The sequence below is a fragment of the Anguilla rostrata genome, chromosome 7 (genome assembly GCF_018555375.3).
Source record: "Anguilla rostrata isolate EN2019 chromosome 7, ASM1855537v3, whole genome shotgun sequence".
In the NCBI taxonomy this organism is placed as follows: Eukaryota; Metazoa; Chordata; class Actinopteri; order Anguilliformes; family Anguillidae; genus Anguilla; species Anguilla rostrata.
In genome coordinates, this window is record NC_057939.1 from 18,974,579 (window position 1) to 19,000,453 (window position 25,875).

At 41.8% G+C, this 25,875-nt stretch overlaps 1 long non-coding RNA gene across 2 annotated transcripts; it reads right to left on the reverse strand.

The window, feature by feature from the left end:
• Window positions 1–8,853: 8,853 nt before the first annotated feature.
• On the reverse strand, window positions 8,854–25,130 carry LOC135259279 (uncharacterized). 2 transcript variants are annotated; one of them, XR_010331230.1, is made up of 3 exons: window positions 24,624–25,124; window positions 11,992–12,082; window positions 8,854–9,409 (listed from the first exon to the last, which is right to left on the reverse strand). It is a non-coding gene; the product is annotated as an uncharacterized LOC135259279 (long non-coding RNA). The 2 variants fall into 2 exon arrangements; XR_010331229.1 differs by lacking the exon at window positions 11,992–12,082 and having other exon boundaries at window positions 24,624–25,130.
• Between the last annotated feature and the right edge of the window lie 745 nt (window positions 25,131–25,875).

Below are 25,875 nucleotides of genomic sequence, written 5' to 3' on the forward strand. Positions count from 1 at the left end.
AATTATTTTGCTATATAAATCCAACTTGACAAAAACATTTACCATCCTTTGCATTTCTAATTTACTCTGAGCTCTCATGTCCATAGAAATGGCAAACCAGTCAAATCCTTCATGTACAACATGATCATAAAGTACCCTACACTGCATGCAGGCCTCATATACTGAAGAGCTTCTTTAAAGCAATTAATGCTACACGACCTTACCGTGTTCAGTACACATGTTCACACGTGCACTGCTCTATACACATAGCCGTCTGCTCACGTTTCAGATACATGGGAGTAATGCGAGCGGCGATTAGCTTGCTGCGAGTGGTGCCAACACTCTGCATAGCAGTGGGGTCAGAATACTTAAAGAGTTGGAAGAGTATTGAGTATGAACCGCATGAAATTGGGCGGAATAATTTGTGGGTTTTTCATTATGCAATGTAATATTTACAGTGTGATATATAACTCGACTGTGGGAAACAATGCGCGTTTCTCATTGCCGTCGCGAAGCAGGCAAAATGAATGGTTCAATGCAGATGAGGAACAGTGCAATCTACTGTATGGGGGGAGACTCATGCCTAATTCAGCAGGCTACTTTAAAAGCATTGCATTTAAGTGCATGGGGAGTGGCATTAAAAAGCAACAAGAAATCAAACGCTCAGTCCTATCTGGAATGTCCTATTATATATCTAATTTCAATCATATTATACAGTATGTCTTATACTGTGATATCTCATGACTAAAAATACACAGAAGTCAAGTCTACCACAGTGCTCAATAATAATACGGAAGAGGTATGTTTAAACTTGTCATTCCTGTTATGAATTGGGAATATTCCATATTTGTCATAACAGTAATATGAGCCAGTTTTTTTTTTACTATACAAATGAGCATGGCTATAAAACAAACTGCTTAATATATCATAATATTTACCTAGTATATTACTGTCAAACATTTGCTCACAATAAAATCCAAGTCTATATGATATTACCTTGATATGCCTGACTACTATTTGAAGTGATTGATTTTATATGGTTCATTTTTATGTTACAGGTGGTTAAGTGCCTCAGCCAGTATGTACATTTATTAAGGTGAACATGCTTTCAGCTGTGTGACTTTGCAGTAAATGTACTTGCTTATTCGAGTCATTTCCATACATACATCTCCCTGAAACATTCACAAGCATTCAGACAAAGAGTCATCAGCAAGAGAAAGCTTCTACCATTTGACACGCACAATTTTCAGAAATTTAATGTGGCATTAAAACATGGATTAACAGTATTGCTGAAAATACGAAAGACCAGCATTTAAGGCGGAACTCAATGACATTTTTCCACATTATGATTTTTTATAAAATTATGTGAACGATACTTGAAATTTGTTATAAAAAATAACCATATTATTTTGAGTCACACAAGCAAGGGTTTTCCCCTCCCCTATTAGCACCCCTTCTCAGCAGAACAGGGAGCTGCAGTTGTGCTGTTTGGCTTATTATTGCACAATGAGAAAGCACTTTAGCGCAGCTGCTGTCCATCTTGGCTCAAATCGTCCTGGTTCACAGGGATCTGTCTGGTTTGATTTCCAGGTTCAGATTGAAGTTTATCTGGTCCTTTCATCCAATTAGGGTATAAGTTCACTTTGGAAAAGAAACAATATTGACCTGTAAGATTTGACCCAACACTAGCCCTGTCTCCAATTTTAGATTACTGCACGGATAGCCAGTCTCAACACACACACACGCACACACACACCCACACACACCCACACACACACACACACACACGCACATGCACACACACACACACACACACACACACACACACACACACACACACACACACACACACACACACACACACACACACACACACACACAGACGGACGCACCCAAGTGTTGGTGGCTTGTTATGGGAGTGGACAGACCTCTGTGTGATAGCCAGCAAACCCAGGGTGACAGGCCTGGCTGATCCATTATTGAATTGCAGTGAAGACTATATTACTTTGGAGGGAGATAAAAGACTACATACAAGACGAATGGGAGGGGGACATCAAACAAGACTGCGTCCGTATTGTGCCAAAAGTAATCCTGTTGAAGAGAGTGTTGATTTCCCTCAGGCCAGGGGCATTTCTCCTTGAATAATTCTTATGAAGAATTGGACAGGTCTGCTTTTGGCCTTTATTCCTGTTGCTTTTCTTTCTTTTTCTTTTTTTTTTGGCGCTCTCATTCTTCGAATTGCAATCACACAAAAGTGGGTCTCTGATGTTATGATTGGAATTCTTCGAAATAATTTAATTTCACAATGTGTGCTCCGGCTTGTGGAGGCCAGGAGTATAAAAAAAAAGGAGGCGCCTGTGGGAAATCCATAATGCTGTCCGCACCCAATATCCTCAAACTACGCTAGCAGTTGTGAAAGCGGTTTAGCGCTTAAAATTCATTACATCAACGCTCTCTGCCTTTTCGAGTTCCACCCCGCGCAGTAAAAACTCTGTCTCAATCATATAGGACATTGGCAAGAATGTACGTGACTATTATATTATTGAACCGAAATGGGGTCACCGTCACAAGCAGGAAAACCTCAGTCGCCGAGCTCGGTGTCTGTTTTACCAATGCCCTATCGCTCTCGTAAGTGGGCTGGCGCATGAGAGTTTGTTTGCAACAGAAAGTATGAAGTGAGGGAAGCAAACGATGGGGGCACCGGACCTCAAGTGAAAGGACACCATATCATTAATCAAACGCAAAGACCAATAACCTCATTGGGGAAATAGAGTCTATTTTTAAACCCTGCCACAAGCCCCGCGCGAGCCAGAACTCTCTGAGTGAGCAATGCGGAGTGAAGGGTATTATGGCTTGGCCGTGCCGGAGGAGACATTCATTTGCCGGGATTTCTGTCTAAATTAAAATAGGACAGCGCGCGCGGAGCGGCACATGCTACTCCACTGCCTGCTGCGGGAGGGCAGTCATTTCATGGATGCGGAGCAGAGGGTTTTTTGGCCGGTTGCGGGCAGAGTTATTGGCGGGTGCGTGTGAAGGAGAGGGGAAGGAAGGGGAGGGGAGAGGAGAGGAGAGGAGCGGAGCTCGGTGAGGGGGTCGAATTCTCCCGCCGTGTCTCCCCCAGGGGCCTCTGGTGCAGACTCCGCTCCTCGGGCGAAGTTTGGCCCAGAACTGGGAGAACGGGACCCTGTCCCTGGCCTCCTGCCTGACTGCTCCAGAACACCCTCTAACACGGGACAGGACGGAGAATCTGGATTTGAAATTCGGAAACTCTCTTCTGCTACGAGCGCCTTAAATCGTGCATAGTCCGGCTACGTCATCCGTAGCCATTAAATGGCTACTCTTTCCTCCTTGTTTAGATATGGAACGCTCCCTTGGGGAAAACCGCTATGGATTACTCTCACGGCTCATTTTGTAATCATTAAAAAGCTGGTGCCATCGATCAAGAAATCTATTTATTAGGGTGGAGGTATTTTTTCAAACAAATAAATATTGCTCTGTGCTTTTTTAATGGTGTGGGTGAAGTGTGAAATTAAATTGAATATATATTTTAATCACCATCAACATTTGCCGAGATCCACTTAATCATCTTATTTATTCCACAATGCGATTCACAACACGATAATAATAATAATCCAGTTACATTATTAATTTTTAACGAGAACTTAAATGGTGTCCCCATAGGTCTTTAACCTCTTTATTTTAATTAATATGCAGTTGGCGCACATTAAGGCTTTCAATTAGAATGGGAGGAATGGTCTGGCAATCACCAAGTGCATTTAATCCACATGCTCATCAATGGCTGGAGTCATGGCTCTTTAATCAACCATTGGAAACCCAGAGTTAAGGAACAGAATTCAGGGAATACTCATCTATCAGTAATTTGGTTAAGACTATGAAGTGTGATGGAAATATGGGGATTTAAACTTCAAATGTGCACTTTAATGAGATTGGATTAAGACTGTAATGTGGATTTAAAGGAAGGGCAAATTAAAAAAAGGTAGAACCTCTCTAGAGAAGGGGGTGAAAACGAACTGAAAAAGAGTTAAATGCAATTAGGTTACAATTGCTTTACTGCTGACAGCCCGAAAACACTGCTTTCACAAACACGCTGGTAACAGGACAGTAACTGCGTTACATAAATGGCTGTTTGCAAACAGATACCCAGGCCCCTCTACATGTGAACCGGCAGGATGAGGTGCCCTCCCGCCTGCAGTGAGGGATCTGCTGGAGGGCGGACATTTCAGGGGCTCGGATCGCGAAGCTCTTTCCTGTCTCTGCCAGCTGACCTCCGAGTGCACTGATTCACAGGATTCAGAGAACATTCTGCTCTCTCCGGGGGAGGTAGCCAATGGGTCCGGGCCTTGGAACATGCCATTCAAAGCCTTCGAAGCCATACATAGGCTCCTCTGACTCAGGCGCACAAAAGACGCACCGACTTTCCTGAAGGGGGAGACATTTAGTGATACCGCCAATGCCTCGGTGATCTCCCGGCTTTTCTGCAACCCTTGGTGAGCATGTTGGTGAGAAGGAAGAAGGACTTGCTGGAAATGATTGAGTTTAAATCCATGTGATGCAACCTGCTCTGTGTTTACTGGTCTAACCCCGCAGCCCCTGCTACAGGGAAGCGCAATTCGCTCTGTGTCTGCAGCAACCAATGCTCTGCTCATGGACAAGTCTGAGATTCAGGAGCTGGTTAATTACCAATGTTTGCGCCAGCCTCCTTCAAAACATTTACACAGTGAATCCCCTTTTCTTTGCCTCTTTCAAGTTCCGGATTTATGCGAAGCTGCGCTCTGTAGATCTGGGCACGCCCGTCAAGTACTGGCAGTTTTTCGGGAGGCGAGCTTTCCTTTGTAGCTCCCGGCCTACTTTCCGCGCGCTCGCCGACGGCAACGACGGTGGAGGAGACGAGAGAAGCGCAATCGCGCAGTCCGCCTGCGTGTCAGCCCGGCGGCGGCGGAGCACGTTTAGTTAGAGAGAGCACAAAGAAAATATTTAAACAGGGCTTCAAATACACCCCGCTACCGCTATTGTCAACCAGCGCTTTGTAGCACGGAACGCCTTGCCGGTGTAACGCTCCCTGTTTTGGCAGGCTGATTGAGCATACGAGGAGTAGCCCCTCTGAAATACGTGCGGCTCGCAGATGACTGCAATTTGTCTGATGTTGCACAGAGGTCTGTGTAGTGTGAAAGAATATAAACATGAAAAGAATACGCAAACAAACAAAACAAGTTGTTTCGGAAAACTCCTCGCTTCACGGGGCTTCGCAGTATCAATCACTCCCCAGTCGCATAAAGTGTATTATTCTCTGTTAAGCAATGGAGCCTCTTGGTCTGCGACCCTAATGGAAAATAACTTTCTGGTTCTCTATTTCTCGATTTAGCCCGCCGCTCCCCGTGTTACACGAGGCAAGATAAGCTTGGGTTCCAGACGGTGTGATCAGGAAAACGATTGGCCCTTTACATTATACTGCACACACTGGAAAAGAGGGCAGTATAAGCTTTCATTGTGATATGGACCACAAGATATAGAGCGGGCAGTGATATGGTCGACACCATCTAGAATGTGCTGTGAACAGCGTAATTTGAAAAGAGCAGTCCATCCTTTTATAACACAGCCCAGTGTTAGAAGCTGGTAAGTCTTACTTCAGTTACTGAAAAATAGAAACACTGTGCTCTGCCTGTTTTCTCTTGGTCATGAGAGACAGTAGAGACTGATGTACACCTGTAATTACACACAATCATAATCACAGCGTCCATTGACAAGATAATCGCAGCACAATCAGGTTATGATTCAGTGGCAATTTCCAAAGTACCCGCGCCTTTTTGAAGCTAAGCCAAAACATTGTATTGCATAAGAGGAGCTTCAGAGAACTAATTGATCTAATTAGAGGGTTTTATTGAGGTGCATCAAGATCTCTGTCAGGTTGTGCTGACCTGAAACTTAGAACGGAAACTACACTTTTCATTTGAGTTCGCAAAGAATCATAAATGTAGGTTATCTACACAATGAAAACCAACATTACTCATAATTAGTCCAAATAACCTAATGCGCACGATTACGTTTGATTGAAAAGGAAATACAGTAAATGCAACATGGATATGGAATCTGTTGCACAGCAAATATCTTTTGGTGTGGCTGCATTAAAAGAACACACATACACAACTCCCTTTCTCATAGGAGTTGATTGCATAAACAAAAGTGAAAAGCAAATTGGCTGCTTGCCAATACCCAGACATTGATAAGCAGGGTTTTTTGAGTTTGATCACTTGGGCTGTATTTTAATTACAGGTCAAGCTTTAAGAATAGCAGAGATAAAAATGTAACTGCTACTGGAATTATTAACAATTCACACTAGTTAACCTTTTCATTCTCCAAATAAAAGATAGATTATCTTGGGGCACAGCTATTCAATGTAAAACCAGCAAGAAAATTAAAATAATCTGCAAAAAATAAAAGAAATTGGAAATAAGTATTTCTAGTTCAATAAAATGAATTTGAATCTACAATATATGTAACATTTTTCATATATCTAATACAAATTCAAATAGTTCAGTTTTCCTTGATTGCTAAAATATACAGATAACAACTTTATGCACATTAACATTTTGTGTAATAAAATAATTTCAGATAAATTCTTCATCTCAGAGAAGGGTGTTCTAAATCTGTAATTTGAATTCCTTGCTTTCCTGGAATTTAGCAGATGCTCCAGAGTAAATTACTTAATGCAAGCAGAAGTGCAAAGATCCAAGATCAAAGTGCAGTCATTCCCTAGAGAGGGAAAGTATAGCCCCAAGAGAGAGAGAACGTGCAAAAAAAGTGCTGACACAACTGACAACTTGTCAACTACCCTATTGAACATTAAACTAAGTTACGCAAACAAGAAGAAAACTACCCTAATGAGCATTAAACTACATTAAACAAACAATAGCAATACCACAGGCTCTGAAAACAGAACAATAACAACAAAAATAAGTTACGCCTAGGTTACGCAATAGCAACAATAACTTCAGAAAATTTTTTTATTAGAGAATACATGCATTTAAAATGGCACCCTAGTAAGCCTGTGATTTTTAATGTGGAACAGGGTAACACTAGGAAAATCTGTCTTGTGCATCATGCTGTTTAAAACATGACTAATGGAACCTCAGGGCCACACAACTGAAACCAATTTTTCATATTGTGTTTTGACTAATTATGATTTTGGAATTGTAAATGCGGGGTTGACAGAGACCTGGAACAGTACGATACGACTGCCAAAAAAAGAAAAAAAGATCCAGAAGAAGAGATATGCTGAGAAATGGCCCCCCGGGGCCCTTATTAAATAGCTCAGTGTCGTCAACATTGTGGGAATACTGTTTTCCGCCAACTCTGAAAATCCTGTTTTGGTTTGTCAGTTAGTTGCTGGTTGTGTTCCTTCTCCTTCTTGGGCCAGTTAATGGTACAGTGGGCCCACTAGCTAGAATAGAGGACATGCTGGACTAATGCAGTATTTGTAAATGATTACCTGTCACAGGAAATTATACATCCACAGAGAGCTTCACAACGTCCGGGACAAAGACATGTTTTTTTCTTGATTTGGCTCTGCACTCCACAATTTAAAATTTTGTAGTAAAACAGTTCTCATGTAGTTATAGTGCTCATTCTCAGCTTTTTATACACTTTGGTTTGACAATGTAGAAATGACAGCACTTTTTATACATACCCCCCCTCCCCTCCCCATGTCAGGGCACCATAACGTTTGGGATATACTGATGTTACAGTATGTAAATTAAATGAATCTTATTTAGTACTTTGTTGCATATCATTTGCATGCAATGACTTGAAGTCTGTGACCCATAGACATGGACAGGTGCTGAGTATCTTATCTGGTGATGATCTGCCTGGCCTATACTCACTCACTCACTCTCTCACTCAGTCTCTCACTCTCTCACTCAGTCTCTCACTCTCTCACTCTCTCACTCTCTCACTCTCTCACTCTCTCACTCTCTCACTCTCTCACTCTCCTGCAGGAAACGGGCTGCACAGTGGTGCGGACACAGAGCCACCAAGAAGAATCCCCACAATCTCACAGCACATTAGCGTACGGTTCCCTGGGTCCAGGACAGGGCGGAGAGGAGCGTTGCTGCCTAACCAAAGAGCCACAAACCAGTTTACGTTGCACCGCACCCCAACACCGAGTGCTTTAATTTCTGTATCGCTTCAGACTGATGTGTGTTAAAATCACATGAGAGAGCGAATCTGGCAGATCTATTATGCACTTCATCAATCTTGGATTCTGGCATTTTCACTAGCTGAACAAATTGTCAGTTATCAAAACGCAATTTTAGAAATGACATATCAGACTTCTCTGCATAGCACTATGCTCTTGAAACCGGCATGGGTCAGAATAATGAAACTCTCCTCGAGGACAAATGAAGTTCAGGCCCCTTGCTATCGCAAAACAGCTTAACAGGAGGAGCTTTGCGAATGCAAAGAGTTAATCGCTTTGCGGCAGCCTCGTCCCCAGTTGATAAGACTGTTTATAAATTGATTCGGCTATGCTTCATTGATAATAAAAGGAGCCAGACTTTATTTACGTAACACACAAAGCCAATCCATTTCCTGACTGGAAGTCACATGGCTTTCACTGTTTAGACCCTCCAGGGTCAACCTTGGAGAGAAGAAAATCATTAAAGGAAAGTACAGACAAGACTATGAGAAGCCAACACCTAATCTTTTTTTCCTTTCCCATTAATCAAAGTCATCAGTCACATTTATGTGCTCACCAAACAGTCTCTTTCTACTAATTCAAAAGCTAACAGTTTCATTTTGACCTGCGTCATCTACATGATATAGTTGTTTATCCACAGATTAAGATAAAAAAAGACTCTCCTAGGTTGCAGAAATGCAAAAACTCATTTTATTTGGTTCCTTAAAAGACAATGGCCACAAAGGCGCGGTCATTCTATTGACCTGAAGATTGTGAATCACGAACCATGGGATTCTATATCGGCTTTCCTTTAGTGTTTCCTTTAGAAAAGACCTAGCAAATTGTTAAAAACACAAAAGAAAAAAAAAAGAAACAACAAAAGCTAAAACAAACAACAAAACATCCTTCAAGGAGGTAGCAGATGATACTGTTTGAGCAAATACAGGTAGGCTGAACCTAGGACTCAGTGGCTTTGAATCAACAAGGTTCCTGTGATCATAGCAGTACAAAATGTACGTTGCCATATAACCTTGACTGCAGATTTGAATGATTAATTATTCTTCCCCTAAAACTGATCTATCAGTTTCATAGGATTATAATCCCGTTTTAGATTTTGCCATGTAAGCAGCTCCAGGGCTACAGTGCAGAGTAGGACAGTACTGTAGCTCGTCCAGACTGACTGCTGCTTGGCCTTTGTGCCCTGAGTAGTTGGTCACCTGGATACTTCCCCACGTGCCTCTGGGAAAAAAAAAATATGAGAGTCACACGTGGGACGTGTCTTTGGCTGGACGAGGATTTAATCCGAGCTCATAAGGGGGAAGCCCACCGACAAAGCAGAACAAAACCTTCAGTAATCGCAAAGATCAACCCCACAGACTCCAGCGGTAAATTTAGCCAGGCTCACCCACATCAGAGGGCCCGATTATTCAGGGCTCTCCGTAATTTGCAATAAAAACAAAGATGATGCAGTGACAAAAAAACAAATCTGAGGTGACAGAAATGAAGATGGCGCCGTTAAAGCTGTAAATTTTCGCCGTATAAACCGACGATCGGAGAGAGTACCTGAAATGAGCCGTCCGTTAGCTATTTTATTTCCCCTTTGCGTTTTTTTTGGGACAGTGAATCAATCCGCATTTATGCTAACGATGCCCCACGACTCGGTATCATTGCATTTAAACTGATTGCATTTGTTTTCAAATACTTCATGCGCATTAACATTCTCCTAGGAATGGCGAGCCAGCGGCCAGCTCTGGTAAGCTGGATATGAGAAGAGGATCTCATTAACGCACTTCTTTGGCTTTCGCTGTGTGTTTGATGTATGGGCACTCTCGCTCAGCGGCCTGGAACAACTAAAATAATACGGGAGATCACTAGTATTCTGACCACGTAACTGACACGCACCGTAGACTGCTAAGGTCCATGTCGAAACTAAGTGATCTCTTTAAATCCTGCAGTTTCAACAGGGAGTCCTCAGACCCCAGGGGGTCCTTGAAGGTACTGTAGGGGGGTCTCTGGCCAGTCTTGATATGCAATATAGATTTGGGATATATTTCAAAATACAAAACCTTTTTTTTTTACATATAATGGGGGGTGGGGGGGTCCCCTGGATGCCTTTGAGCCTGGGTAGCAGGCCCTGGATCAGAAGAAGTTGAAAATCCCTGTGTTAAATGATCTGCACTTTGCGGCTCGGCACTGCTGACTGGCTTGTTGCTGGACCTATGAATGAGCTGGCCCACAGGTTGAGAATTATAAAAAATATAAAGTTTGAAAAATTACATTACATTTCCAGAGAAAATAAACAGGAAAATATGCAACAAAAAAAACAAAAAACCTATTGGAGTTTTTGTTTTCCCAAATGCTATCATGTCTTCATGAGTTATAAAGATCTTTTTTAAATGTGTGTATTTGTTTATAATGATAAACCTATTACAATATCTTTTAAAAAGTTGTTAAAAATATAGTTAATTTTATTGTCCAAGTAGTGCAATTTATTCTGTCAAAGTATACGGTTCAAATGTGTAAGTAACTAACCTGTTTTATATTCTCTGATAGAAAAGAGAAGTGTACTTTGAGAAGAAAAACAGGACACAAGCAATTGCATGGTTGTGCAAACATGAATCCAAGTTGCACCTCTCGAACAGATCCCTGTTGTTTTTCATTTCCTCATTTAATGACATTGGTGAATTTTTTTCCGCTGTTTTCATCAGTTCTTAAGGAGTCTGATTTCAGTTTCCTGTTCATTCCGCCGCTGGCCAAAGTATAACTGTTACCTTATTTCAAACTATACAAGGTTATGTGTATTGAATAGACAGCAAAATATGCCAGACACTTGTTATGGGTTTTTTTTGTATACTGCTCATCCTTGAACAGTACCAAGATTTATAGCGAAATAACCAAAATAGCTCAGAGAACGCTTTTTGTATGTTACTGTCTGAAGACAGCTTGGCTAGAGGAAAATTAATAGCTTCCTTATCGATGTTTGTGAGTTACAGTTAGTTGTACTTGCTGCAGTTAGTATCGTTGGGTGCATAATTTGAGACAGCAGGCAAGACTGCTATTTACTGTTCAAACCTGCTGCTTGTACATAGTGTAAATACTGAAAATTAGTTCCATAAATCCATTTTATTTTCATATAGTGTTCTTCACAGCATGGTGTCCTAGCTGAACAATGAAAACAATGAGTGAAATATGAAGCAAGGTACAATTCAGTCAGTTAGCAGAGCATAGCAACCTGTTAGCATGTAGTTTTATCAGCAAAATCATAGGTGCGATTGCCACAGCTGGTAATTTTACACTTTGATACGACACATAAGGCTTGAAAGAACATATTTACTTGGTAAGAGAAGAAAACAGAATGTTAAATTGCAGGAATGGTGAGTGTGCCCTGCGGTGAATTGGTAACGTATTGAGGGTACATTCTGTCTTTTGCTCAATGCATGCTGGGATAGGCTCCAGCCGCCCCCCGTGACCCAGACCAGGAATATAATATGGATGGACACCGAATGAAAGAAGATCCGAAACATTGTATGACACTTCAGTTTGTATGATCAACTGTGGGCTGAATTGTTTGCAACTTTAATTTTATAACGATAGGTTATGCTCAGTGAATTAAAAAGAGCATTTTGTACATGTCACTTGCTCCTTATGCATTTACTCTAACATATTATTGAAATGCAATTCTAGTTACACTGTCTAGCTGTTCTATAAACCAATAAATATCAATTGATGACATTTTCATGGATACGCTTTTCCAATTCAGTATAGATAAAAGGTATGGCAGGAGACACAGAGCTAAAATAATCAATCATATCGGCACCAACCTCAACAATGCAATTTCTGTGTCCTCAGATTTCTTTCATTGCTATCCTCTCTCAAACGGGTAGTATTGGTAGCTTCTCAGCACTGCATTCGCTGAGAGAGGAAGGGGTTCACAGTAAGTGAAACACGCTAAATTCCATAATTCCCTTTAAGTTCTATTGCCTTTATTGCTCCTATATATCCATTACCACTTCTTTGCTGGTTACACATCAATACAGCAGACTAAAATGGGGAAAGCGCAATCCTGGGTACCCAGCCCATTGACACAATAACAAACAGTGTCTCCGGGAATCAATAGCTTATTAATATAAGACAATCCTCCTTCCCGCTCATGCTGTGGTTCGCTGGGCAGCGCACGCCCCGTGGCTGTGTGAATGGGTTTGGCGGCTTCCATTGGAAAGCAATGCGTTTCGAGATGGCCCCTGTGTCCCAGAGGTCCTGGTCACTGACCACCGAATCAAAGAGCAGTGGACACCCTCTGTCTCAAGCCCAGCCCTGTCAGCCCTATTTATAGAACACTAAAAATCTGAATTTATAGAACACTAAAAAAGCATCGTGTGCACATAGAGATAATGATTAGATGTTTGGATGCAGATTTGCACGTGCCTATTTATAAGTGGTGGTGCTAACTGAGTGACGTCTGAGAAGTTCATTTACTGTGAAACTGCAACAAAAACAACAAGCTATATCGTGTGATTGGTTGTTCATTTGTGACTTTGTTAAGTCTCCAGTTTATTAATAGTACCAGCTTCGGTAGTGCCTTAAACATATCATCACACATCGTCACATGGATGGAAACAACAAAAGGAGAACATACAATTACTCAAACAGATTCATATTTACGCTTCCTGCTCTGACAAAGGGTCCATTTTTTAAAATAAAACATGGAGTCATACAGAACATTCAAATAAAATAACATTTGAAGAAAAAAAAATCATTTTTTTTTACTCAGCAAGCTCTTTGGCATGACATGTATACATTGCTCAGAATATCCTCCCTTCATAGCATCGCAAGTGATCATATTACGGTATTAATTCATCAAAGGAAGTCTTTCCTTTTAAATGGGCGTAGTCACCACAATTTATTTTGCCTGCACACGTCGCCATGCGTGCACTATATCAAGGTACACCCCTATGTCACTTCTCCCTCTGGCTAATTTTGTTAAAAGGAGGGAGTAAATCAATTTTAAAGAAAGCTCACGGAATATCCTGTAAACACAGAGGATATGTACACAAAGAGATGCAGGGCACACGTCCCATCTCACAGCCGAGCGCAAGCAATTTTCATACACAAAAGGACGCGCTGGCCCGGCATAGAAACCCCCTCCAAAAGCATTTCGGACTCGTTCTTTCAGCAAGGACCTTTTACACTTTTAGTTGTTTCCCCCGCGGGGCCAAGACCTGTGACGAGAACAAGCTCGATAAATAAATCACCCCCTTTCTCCCGTGCAAGAGCTGGGAGTGTGGACACATCGCTTGCTTTCTGCCGAGCTCCATTTGTTCTTCAACTGCCTCCTAATGCTGAAAATCACGCTGTCCAAGGCCTTCTGGATAGGGCCGTATTTATTTGCTAAACACCCAGGGTTGCAACCGGCGTTTTCAGTGCAGCAGAAGATCGACCGCCTGTTCCATTAACCACTTTTTGCGCTCAAACGCGTTGCTAAGCATCTCTAAAGTTGCATTTTAAGTTAATGCTACCTGTGCTACGCACAGCACATGTGCTGCAGACATTCATTGATGTAAATCAGGCAGATCACTGAACACTTTTCCTTCACTTACTGTACAAAAGACAGATGGGTCCATGAAGTTATGTGACAGAATGATATGCATAAACATGGGGAATACTGTTGTTTTTTTATGACACCATTACTGCTACCTGTATTACAACCACAATAATAACTTTACCTGTGTGCTAACTGTTCTAAATTCTGGAGTTTTTGTTTAGGCAGCAGTAACTGAAATGGTCTCTGAATCATTCTATGTCACGTGGCACGGTGGAATTGATTTAGGAGCCCAGGGACTCTGTCAGTTTCTTATCAAAGTTCATGCATTGTGTTTATCACACAGTGATTATCTGCCTAAGGAACATATATCCCATAATGAATACCATTGATTACCATCAAAAATCCATAGTCCAGTAACATGTTTCCTTGGTCTATTCATTATATTCTCCAGATACAACTCACCCAATTAGGCCAAAGAACCTGCAAACAAACATGCTGTTTCTAACTCCTTTACTCTCGCCAGAGCTGTTGTCTACCACAGCACACTGAAGGCTAGTTAGCTTTATTATGGCCTCCTGACATATATTTTCGTGAAAGAGAGGTTTACTGTACCACATAATGTTTTCAGACTTTTACTAAGCTTTTCAGAAGGTAAAAAGGTTAAAAGTAATATGGAAAAACAGAACTATCAACCACAGATGTTGCGAATGCAAACAAAGTAAATAATCTATCTGTCTGTCTGTCTGTCTGTCTGTCTGTCAGTCAGTCAGTCAGTCAGTCTGTCCGTCTGTCTGTGTCTGCCTGCCTACATGCTTGCCTGCCTGTCTGTCATTGAGAAATCCATTCCTCTTATTTGTGTTTTAATGAATGAATTAATTCATTCTTTGAAACTAATTTAATGTGCACAACACAGCTGAAACCCCTGTTGAGTATTTATAACAGTATGGAATGAGAAGGGTTGTGATGACTCTGGTCTGAAGGTTTTTAAAAATGAATTCTTTTCAATGGTGACAGAAGAGATAATATTTAGGTTTAAACTATTTGGTTAAAGGGAATAAAAGTTTAAATATTAAAATAGAAAAGAATGATAACTGTAATGTCTACATTCAGTAAATGTCCAAGGAATATTACTAACAAATTCATGTACCCATTCTAAGTGGCGATATGTACTGACATAGATATTCTATGTGGAAAAACAAATGTCCCCATTCAATTGGTGTTAGGAAACTTGTGCCAGCACAATTGCTCTCTGAAGTGCTAAAATGACAGAGAGTGACATAGAATTTTTCTGCGTGCTTAGTTTCCTGCTGAGCAAAATGGCCCAGTAATGTATTTTAAATGTGAAAAACACAAACATGATTTCCTCGGTTTGCTTGATGATTTTTTTTTTCTCCTCCGGGAAACAGGAATTTAAAAAATAAATAAATCAAATTTAAAAATTCCCAGGATCGCTGTTCCTAGTCTTAAAATCTACAAAGCACTAAAAATGCTATTATTTTAGTCTAATGGCAAGTATCAGTGTCCAGCTAAGCAGAAGCCAATCTGAAAGATAATGAAACTTATCACCTTCTAACCCCATGTACACAGATCCTGTTTGACACAGCGAAGCACAGCAAACATTATGTTAAGGTTCACTTGCTAGTGATTTACATCATACATTAGTAACTTTCCATAGTTTAGCTCTGCTTTGTTTCCAATCAGGGAAAATTTATTTGCAGTTGTATTAATTTGCCAACAAACTGTCAGCCCACTTACTGAAGTGACAGGAGGTTAAAGTGGAATATTGTACTTCCAGAGTTTGGGGCCCCCATTTCAGTACTTTGTTTCAAACTGAACATGAACGCCTTTGCTTTCATACCGCAGAAACGTTTAGCGTATCAAAATTGCAAACACACACTGATTTTGGTTCCAAATGGTCCGAGACCGCTTCTCTCTCTTGGCTAATTGTTTTAATTTGCATCCTGGTGTGATTATGTCACTGCTAAAGGTTTCACATAAAGCTCCAAACAGGCCCGACCACTTCCATTAAAATCAAACCATCAAGCAAACTAGGTGTGAAAGTGGCTTAAAATGGCTATTTGTGTTTATTAATAAAACATTTTCGTACGCCAAGGAGACAGGACACAGAACTAGCCTTACAGATGTTGAGGTACAGAGTAGCCAGGCAACAAATAACCAGAAAAATAGAAGAAAACCACAGTGTCTCCTGCATTCAAAAACCAAAGTTTCTGTCCATGGAGCCAAAATGTTTTTCTCGTTTTTTTTTTCTATTTTTAGTAATTTGAATAATTTGAATGTGTAACTGTAACTAAATGTGTGAAACATTTACTGTCAACATTCATTTGCCTTACATTAACTAATGCTTGTCAGCATTGCTCTAGTCGGATTTAATGTTTAATTTCATATTGCTCTGTATCGTTTGTCGGATGTTTTTTTAAAATAGGTTTTTTGGTATATGTTAGTCACAGTAGTTCCATTCTGTGTGAACGACAACATTTATAGATCACAACATTTTGCCTATTTTTATTATTTTGGAAATGACAAAATCATACCGAGACAATGTTCCTTTATTTTCTGGCTTTGTGTTGTAATGTTTACAAATGCAAAATTACAAAGAATGTTCTCATTGCGTTTCCTCTGACTCCATCTTCAGCCATTATCATTTCTACAGTGCGCTGTTTTTTCCAATCTTTGCCCAGAGGGGTGATGTGAAGAAAGACGAGCTTGTCGATAGGTTATGACCAGGAGCGGAGACACGGTGAGCAGAGGAGGGGCTAAAAAAAGGATTTCTTTTTTCCCCCACAAAGCACCTTGTGCGGCTAACCTCTTTCCTGATGCTTCCTTCGCCTTTTCCCTCCTTTTTTGCTTTTCAAAGCAAGCGTGCATTTTCTTTCTTTTTTTTTCTCTTCTCCTCCTTATAAAAAAAGGAGACACAAGTCTATTTTTTGTGTGCACGTTTCAAGTGATGTGGTACACGCGGGGCCGGGGCACAGAACATTGCTTTCTTTCTGTCGGGCCTGAAAGGGCCTAAGTAAGTGTTCTCATATTCATTAGCGCCCTGTGTTTGGCGCGGACGCGGCGCCCTCCCCGGCTGATGGTGATGGATGGGCCGCGCGGATGACTGAGCGCCGAGCGGCGGCGATGAGCGCTGGCCTTGAGACGGAGCCGTAGAGCAGGGAGGCCTGAATAATGTAACCTCCTGCGCCGGGGCTCGCCTTCACATGCCCTGGATCCAGTGGCTACCGGCTCGTCAAAAACAGTTCAATTCAGACTTGAAGGCCCGGGGTGGGGGAGCAGTGGAATGCACAACCCCAACGTCTAAGTTCGGCCTGCTCCACGTGGTGTTCGAAATTCAGGCGCTTGGTGACCGCTTTGTTTTGGATTCCCTCTTTTCCAATTGCTGGAAGTTGGATTCCTCTGTCGTTTGTTCCCCCATGTTTATAATTTTATGATCAAATGCATAAAATATCATGATGCAATTTCAGATAAAAAACCAACTTAATCAGTTGGTTCCATGGCTGTGAGAGACACAGTGTGTTGAGGCTCCCTGTGTTGGAAAACAAATCTTGCATAAAATTAGGATCGTTGCTCCTGGATATCTTAGTTTGTAAAGATGCTTGCCACAAATGCAGGCTTGGTCCTAAAGCCTAAACATAGACATTTCAGGACAGATTGCAGGCTATATCAGTGCAGTAGCTGATTATGACTGCGAGTCTGAAGCATAGAGATGCATTTGGGTTCATACTGCCTGAGTTAGCGTGTATGTAAGTTAGCTCCTCACAGCCCCTACAGGCTACAAGGTGCCCACAGGCTACTAGGCTCATTCCAAGAAACTGCATGCCACTTTGCAGTATTATGCTGCCATGTGTGTATTACCATAATTACAGCTTGAGGAAAACTGAGCTGAATTGAGCATTCTCAGTTCATATCACCATTTTATACATACAGATTTATAGAAGAAAGAACAGGGCTCGGCATATCACAGTCATGAAGGAAAATGCTGGCCACTTTTTCAAACGAAATGCCAGACACTGAAGAAATCCTTAAAAGGTAATTTTTTTAATTTAAAAAATATATTTTCAAGTCTTTTACTTGACAACATCAGTTTGTTGGTACAACTGTGCTCGAAGGACAGAATAATACAGAGCAAATGTGACCAAATTGGCCTGTTGGCTGTATTTCATTTTTTATCAGTTGGATGATGTTGGGTTTGCTCAAACATCAGCATTGGCCCTGGGTGTGGTTGCATGTTGGCAAGCAACATGTGACTTATTATGATATTGCAGTGCATTAATGCCTGGCTTATCTAGGCAGCTGAATGATAATATTTGATTAAACTATATTTTAGCCAATAAATACAATATATAATAAAGATAGTATAAAAGCTTCATATGAATATTTATTTATATATTTGTTGGAGTAAATGCAATTTGTCATCTGTAAATGCAATATTTACAAAATTAGCTAAAACATTTGCTAAATGTAAAAATTCAGTAGAGGAACATATACGTGTATATTTATGGGATGACAAATGTGTTCATTTGAAGTCTCCTGAATCTGAAGAAAAAAAGGAAACATTCGGCTTGAAAAGTAACAGCTAGGGAAGTGCGGGGAGCAAACTTCAGCTCGCGTTGCACAGGCTTGCATCTCGACCCGGTTTCCCGTCCTGCTGCTGCAGTGCAGGCTCAGCTCAGCTAAGTGGAAATGGACCTCCATGCAGAGGAAAGGTTGCCATGAAGCCATGCTCCTGTCACATTAGCACTAGGGTCTGGAATTGGCAGGGAGACAGTGGCCTGAGAGGGAGATTGCAGAGTGGATGGTGTTGAGGTGGGCGTGAGTGGGGGTGGGGATGGGGCTGGGGTTAGAAGGAGTGGTGCGGGCATTAGGGGATGACTGACAGCTCCCTTACTGAGTGGGCACTTCCGTCGCCTTGCTGGGACCATCAGAGACATCTATCATGGGAGACAGCTCTTCCTGTGGCCATCTCCTGAGAGCACAGAGGTGACCTGGGGGCCATACCTCTGCCCTGGCCTGGTTTCTGCTGTCCGGGGTCCCACTCAGAGTTTACCCTCTACGCCCAGTGCATCCTCCCATCTACAGACAATCTCATGTGTCCACATCAATCAGCCCTCTACCTTTTACACCCATCCCTTGGCTCTGGATTGGAAAAGGTGGCTCTGGGGATGCATCTGATGCTTGGTAAATCTTTTTTCCATCTTGGATAATTTGGCTGGATTTAATTCTGCTTTTTTTCTTTACTCCACACATACATAAAAAATGAAATAGATTTGAACACATTCACAAAATACCACCACATTGTTTTTAACATAATATAGAAATGTTTTATTTATTTGGAAAGAGTACAATTACTGGTTTTGGAAAGGGACTATATTATCTTATTAATATATTTTTTAATTATTATTAAATAATTACTTTGGACCATTATGAGTAAACACCTTTATCAGTGTTGAAATGAGGTAAAAAGAGGACAAAGTGGAATGCGCATAAAATTCCTGATGCAAGTTAAAACTATTACTGAGCCGCCACAACAGAAATTCCCTGAACAGCCAGCAAAATAAAAACGCATCTCATGTTTGAAAGGATGCCATCCTGGGGATACAGTTGAAAAAAAAGACGACAGCACTTTCAACAGTGAAATTTTTTTTGCGAGGGTGTCAGCCATGAATCAAAGGACAGGTGGGGTATCAAAATAAAAGCGGCAAAGTGGAGGCTTAAGCTGGCTGAAGCTACGGCGCAATCAATATGCTGAAACAGAACAGTGAGCAAACAATCCATCAGCGGGCAGTCATATAAGTCTCCTTTTAAAATGCTTTGATTTCGTGACCGTTAAATGCTTCATTTGATGAGGCTGTGGCCATTTAGAGGCACTTGGCCTGCGGCGATCATTTTGGAAACGCTGCGACCTGAAAGGGTGCGGACTCGCTGTCTAAGTAAGGGCTAAATAAAATAGTTTTGACGAGGTAATTATTTTAAACTTCCGCAGAAGAGGCTTTGAAATGCCATCTCCCCCCAGTTTTTCGGTTTCACCTGGAGATGTACCTATCCCTGCGGTTTCTTGGCTCTCCGCACCGCTTCGCTAAATGAGACTGAGAGCCAGTGGCAGCGTGGGGGCTATCTGTCCATTGACTCAGAGTGCTGGACGTACTCGATGAGCCTGGCCTTTCCAAGTCCTAACATCCGCCTGTTGCCACACGATATAGAACAGGTGAAGCCATCAGAATTAAAAAGGTCATTTTGAAAATCGAAAGGCAAATATGTGAGTTGAAGGCCATTAGGCCCAATAGGCTATAAGTATTCATGTGGTGGAAATAAATGCCGAAAGTGAATCACAAAAAAAGGCACCGTATTAAACTCAATAAACTGATTTCCTCTCGCCCTGGTGCTTTATTTTCCACACTCCTCCTGCATTTATATAAATGGCCACGTTACATATTTGGCTTCAAAAAACGGTATCTGTCAAAATTAAGCCGTGGTTTCTCCGGCTGCTCTGCTGCTCCTATGACTGCCGTTGCTATTACTGTCAGCGACAGCAGAGCCGCACCACAAAGCAGCGCTGCAGACATAAAGGGAAGCACAGCTCACTGCGTACCTGCTGCCTCTCTGCGAGACTTAAAACACACCTGTGCGCTTCTATTGAGAGCATAATGCGTTGTGAAGATGGTGGCAGATCTAGGTGTTGTGGGACCGAGGTGTGGGGGGCGAGGGGGGGGGGGGGAGCGTTGAGGGGAATGGTTCTCGATAGACGCACGCGGCTGACTCACTGAGCGCTAACTGAACTGCAGCCACCTTTTGGGCGAAGCCAGCAGCCGCTTCTGGCAGCTCCGCGCACAACAGCTTCATCCCACCTCCCCTCTACCCGAGCCATCTGTCGGCCAATAACCCGCTGGATCCCTCCATACCGCTAACGCACCTGTGCCTGCCACCTCAAATAGAGCTGTCCTGCGCGCACGCACGCATTAACCACTATGCTGTGCTGCACAATTACAGGGTGCTGCATCGCGCTCTCCGCCGTGACATTTATGGGCCGGGAGGAGAGGGGTGAGGCGAGTGGCTGTTTGAAGGGTCCGCAGCCCGCAAGTTTATTTGCTGTTTGGTTGGGTCGGCGATCCTGAGGGGGAGAATGTTCCGGGCCCGGCTGCCCTGCGCTCGGGCAGCAGTTGGCGTTCCGCGACGCGGGTGGGACGGCCCAGCATGCCATTCTCCTCCGAGCCTTACTTCCTGCTCCGCGCTGTGCAGAGATAAAGCGGGCCTCGGGCCACGGCCTGAGTTACATTACCTGAGCTGGAACATTTTTGGCTGGTGCGCTGAAGGCGCATAATTAAAAGGTTAACCAAAGGGCACCTGGACCAGATCGCTTCCCAGACTTACCTAGCATTACAGCACACTGCGCCCCCGGTTCTCTCTCTGGCTCACGGAGTGCTGCAGACTTCCTCAGGGCCCCTCCCACTCCACTCCTGACGCCATGTCATTCCAGTACACCTTGAGCCATCTGTTTATCAATAGGCCCTGCGACATTGGCTTCCTGTTCCCACTGGCCTCCTGCCTTTTTCCTCCCTCTGTACAGTTTAAGCTAAGGCACGGACAGCAGCTTCATATCAGCATGAGAACGGTGACAGTGTTATTAATGGGAATAATGAGGTTGGCATGATTAGCTTTGTGAGGTGAGGCTCTCTCAGCCAATCAGCAGGCACAATAATGTACTGCTCAGTGACCTGGGAGTTTGCTGGAGAAATGGCTTTTTTATAATTCCCCCCCCCCCACCCAGAAGCTTGAAAGAGAGGCATATTGATCAACCATTTATCATCTGCCCTGTATATTACAGGTTCCTTCTCCCTCTCTGGGAAATAAAACGTGATCTGTACTTTCACTAGTTGTGCGCTTGTGAAAACACATCGGGGATAATTAAAATTAGAGATTGTTTGACACTGTAACTAGAAGTGTATAGTAAAATAGATACTGTATATGAGGTTTGTCTCAGCAGGAAATGCTGCCATGGCATTTGCATATACAAGAGATGCGCTTCATTTGTAATTAGCACCTCATTTTGAATAATCACATCCAACAGTACTCCCTATACCAAACCTGTTAATATGTAAAGGTATACATGAATAATCTTTTTTATTCCATTGTCACTTGAATGTAATACACACCAAATATGTATTGTATTGTTTTAATACTTCAAATGAGGCTGCTTACTGTCAGGACAAAATTTACCATTATAGATATTATAACCATTCTATTATTCTGCTACATATTGTACTACATATAGTACAGGTTCTTTGTTCAGATTTTCACAGTCATGTGAATCTATAGACCATATTCCTCCTGGACTGTGAATATTCCCTGTATTTACAAGGGGTAGCACTGCTCAAATATCTTTTATTTCTAAGTCTGTAATTTTACATCTTTGTATTGTTAAGCAAAATGTACCACAAACTAATTACATTACAGTCCCTTCAAAACTTAATGATTTAAATACAGAGTAATAATCAGTTAGAAAACACATGCATTTTCTGTTAATCAGAAACTGTGGCCAAGTACATAATGTGGTAGAGCTCTGCTGAAAGCAAAAAAATACAGAAATTTTTGCAGCTAACGATTTCTGACTCTAACAAGACAGCAATGAAGCAAGCTGACAGAAAAAGATTGTGTGTTCCCTGGAAGTCACGAAGAACACCCCTGTACTTTAGAAAAGAGAAAAAAATATTTTCATATCCTGTCTTCTTCAAACTCTAAGGAAAAGGCACAATTAGTTAGCATTAGTCGTGAATGAATAATTGATTCCTATTTGAAATTTAAATGAGGCTATTCTCAATTCCCACACCACACCATGAAGGCCTCAACACAACAAAAGGCCTGTTGGTCGGAAGATGTGTGTTAAAGTAATGATACTTGAAGCATAACACAGCAGCACTGAGTGATAATACAGGTTCCTGTAACCGTTTAATACACACTGCGCCAAATGCTGCATTCATTTTTAAGCTATCAAAGGGAGATGGCCCGTCCCATCTGTTGGCTTTTGTTTATTGAATCCCTTAAAATAATACCCAGCACAGTAATACGTAAGGAACACAGAAAGCACTCGCCTAATTGGAGGTTTTACAACGTGGTGGGTAGTCAGACAGGAACACCAGCGGAGGGGAAGTTCCAGTGTCCTTGGTGAGAGGAGCTGGCTACCAGGGCAATTCATGTCCTGAAGCTGTTTTATATAGAAAACAGTCTGTCTCCAGGCAGAGCCCTTTAATCTGAATGAATAGGGGGCTTTAATGGCTGACAATTTAGAGTATAAATGCAGAAGCACAGAGGCCTGACTCTCAAAAGCCTACCAATTACGTTGACCGGCATTCATAAGGTGGGGTTTTGAGCTACCAAGCTCACTTAGCACAAGGTTATGAGGAATTCTGTAATTCCTAGCATGACTGGGACACATTTCCCCAGGTTATGGTGATGAGGTATTTGTGTTACTTTCCTAAAAAGTAAAAAATAAAAATAAAATAAACAAGATGGCTGCTTGAGTCTCGTGTGTCCTTTCAGAAGGCGTGCTTTTATCCTGTGTATTGCTTTTGCGATTTAATAACTGCTTCCATTTCATATCCAGAAGGGATTTTTGGTGCTTGTCAGATAAAGGCCGGGGTTGTCACTGAACTTCTCTCAGTGCTGCAGACAAAGTCTATTTACTCTCACAGTCAAATGCAGTCATCTCTCCGCTTAATCTGTCAGGAGCTGGGAAAGAGTTTCTAAATAATTCTCCACGGGTTATTTTCCCCCTCCTCATCCACATAGTGTAGTTTAAGCGTTGATTGATATCCTTTGGTTCAGTGTTATGGGCAATTGACCTTTTCCAATAAAGAAAGCACAAGTAAATGGTGACTCTTGCATTATTTCAGACTTTGCCTGACAATAATTCAGCAAACCATGGCCCAGTCGTCAACACTGAGTTCAGGATCAATTCCTCTCATCATGTTCCTTTTTAGCCTCTAATTATTTTTGACACTTGAACTGTTTAGCATGTGCAAATCATAGCCTTGCCGCGAATCCCTTTAAGTCAGAAGCTGAACCGCTACAGAAACCTACAATTTGATTGACGCGCATGACACAAACATGTCTAAATACAGCTACATCCGACGACAAAATGGTTACGCTTTAGCGATTTTCATTTCCTCATTTCATTAGTTTTTTTGCTTTAAATTTAAGCCCCTACGGGGACACATTTGATTCAGGACCAAAGCAGTTTTCATGGCATTTTAACACTCCACCCACTGGATTATAAAACAACTTTGGTCACATAAACTTTAAATTTGCTGAAACGTTGTGCTAATGCAGCCAATACAACTGTGTTCACATAAGGGCTTGTCTGACAAAATTTTGTGTTGGGTATTTTTAAGAAGAAGATCAACATACTGCATCAAGAGCATGGAATGATTCTGGACAGACAGTGCTATGGAGGTGCTTAGAATCAGACATTTTGGATGGCATAATATTCCCTCACCTCTGTCAGTCAACAGTTCTTTTCCTGCAAAATGTTGAGCAGCCATTAATAACCTCTGACATGTCCTCTCAGGTGATAAGACAGAGCCCTCATACAGAGTCTTTTCAGCAACGGCACTATAACTGTATATTGCAAAGAGAACAGCTTTTGATGAATAAAGGGGTTAGATCAGGGGTTCCCAACCTTTTCTGGCTCAGGACCCCAATTTTAGGTCTGAAATTTTTCGCGACCCCAGCCATTTAAAATATTGACATTTCTTTGCTATTGGATACTTGTTTTAATATTAAAAAAGTTTTAAAGAGTTACATATGACAGACAGTTACATTTTAGTAACTATACAATCACTGCTAAGAGTCCAGTAAAGCAAAATATGTTGCCACTGATCGTCAATTTGAACTCACCATGTCTAATGAGATGGTCGCGCTGCAGTTCATCAAAGTCAGGGGGTGTAGTCGAGAGCGCGCATCTCATCACATCGGTCACATCTAGCCTGGACCGGCACTTTGATTTCATGCAAACAAGAGCGCTAAATCCTGCTTCGAACAACTAAAGTGCATCCGCAGCCTGCCCAGCTCATCACGTTTTCTTTCGAAATATGATTTTGGCTTGCCCATGTATTCTTTGTGTGTTGTCTCAAAGTGTCTAATTTTGTTTAGTTTCATACTCTCCGCAAAATACCGCATAAGAGGCATTTGGGCTTTTCCTCGTTGTTCACGATGACGCTCATACATCCATACCGAAGAAATAATTCATCACATTTTCGAGACCGTTTTGAAGGTATATGTTCAGTATCAGGTTCGCTTGATAATGTGGATGGTGGAGCTCGATAAACAAATCGGTCAATTTTGTTAACTTGCTACCCGCGCTGCTCTGAATAAAAGTTTGCTCAACGTAAGTTAAGTTCAAGGTTCATGCAGCATACGGGTAATTCAAGCAATTGCTTTTTAACACGTTTTTATATTTTCTAATTAAAATTGAACATTTTAAACACAAACTGGATTTTAATTAATTTAATATTTGTGAAAAAAACAAAACAAAAACAAACAACAACTTTATATTAATTTTAAAAAAAAAGTGTTTCTATTTTCAGCTATTTTCTTGCCACATCATTCGCATAGCAGGCGACCCCGAGGTTGGGAAACGCTGGGTTATATGGCTTTGGAGTGGATGCATATGGCGAACCTCTAGCCATGGATTTCGATAGGTCACTTTGAGGTAGTTATGTGAACATGGACACAGCACTGGGAAATCATGAAAACAACTGGACACAGTCGTTACACACTCTGTTGATATGTAAATGGAAAGAAGGCAAGACCTGCTTTGGATGTTGCAACTGAGTCAAAGGGCCATATAGTGGACATTCAGCTCATCTAAACGTTTATTTGGTATTTGGCATAGTGCTCTTGGCAATCAAATTATCACAGAGTGCCTTACGGAGCGCTCTTTCCAGTGGGAATATAAAAACTCCATTAGAGTCTAAATGGGAAACACTGACAACATATTCCCTGACCCAAGGCAAAAGATGATCAATATAAACTGCTAGAAATATGTGGGGGAAGCTATCTTGTTATGACTCACTATGCCATATGACAGTGGCTGTCACACCACCATAGTGGAAAGAGAGGCAGTTCCTGGTGCATTTCTCAGCTTCAT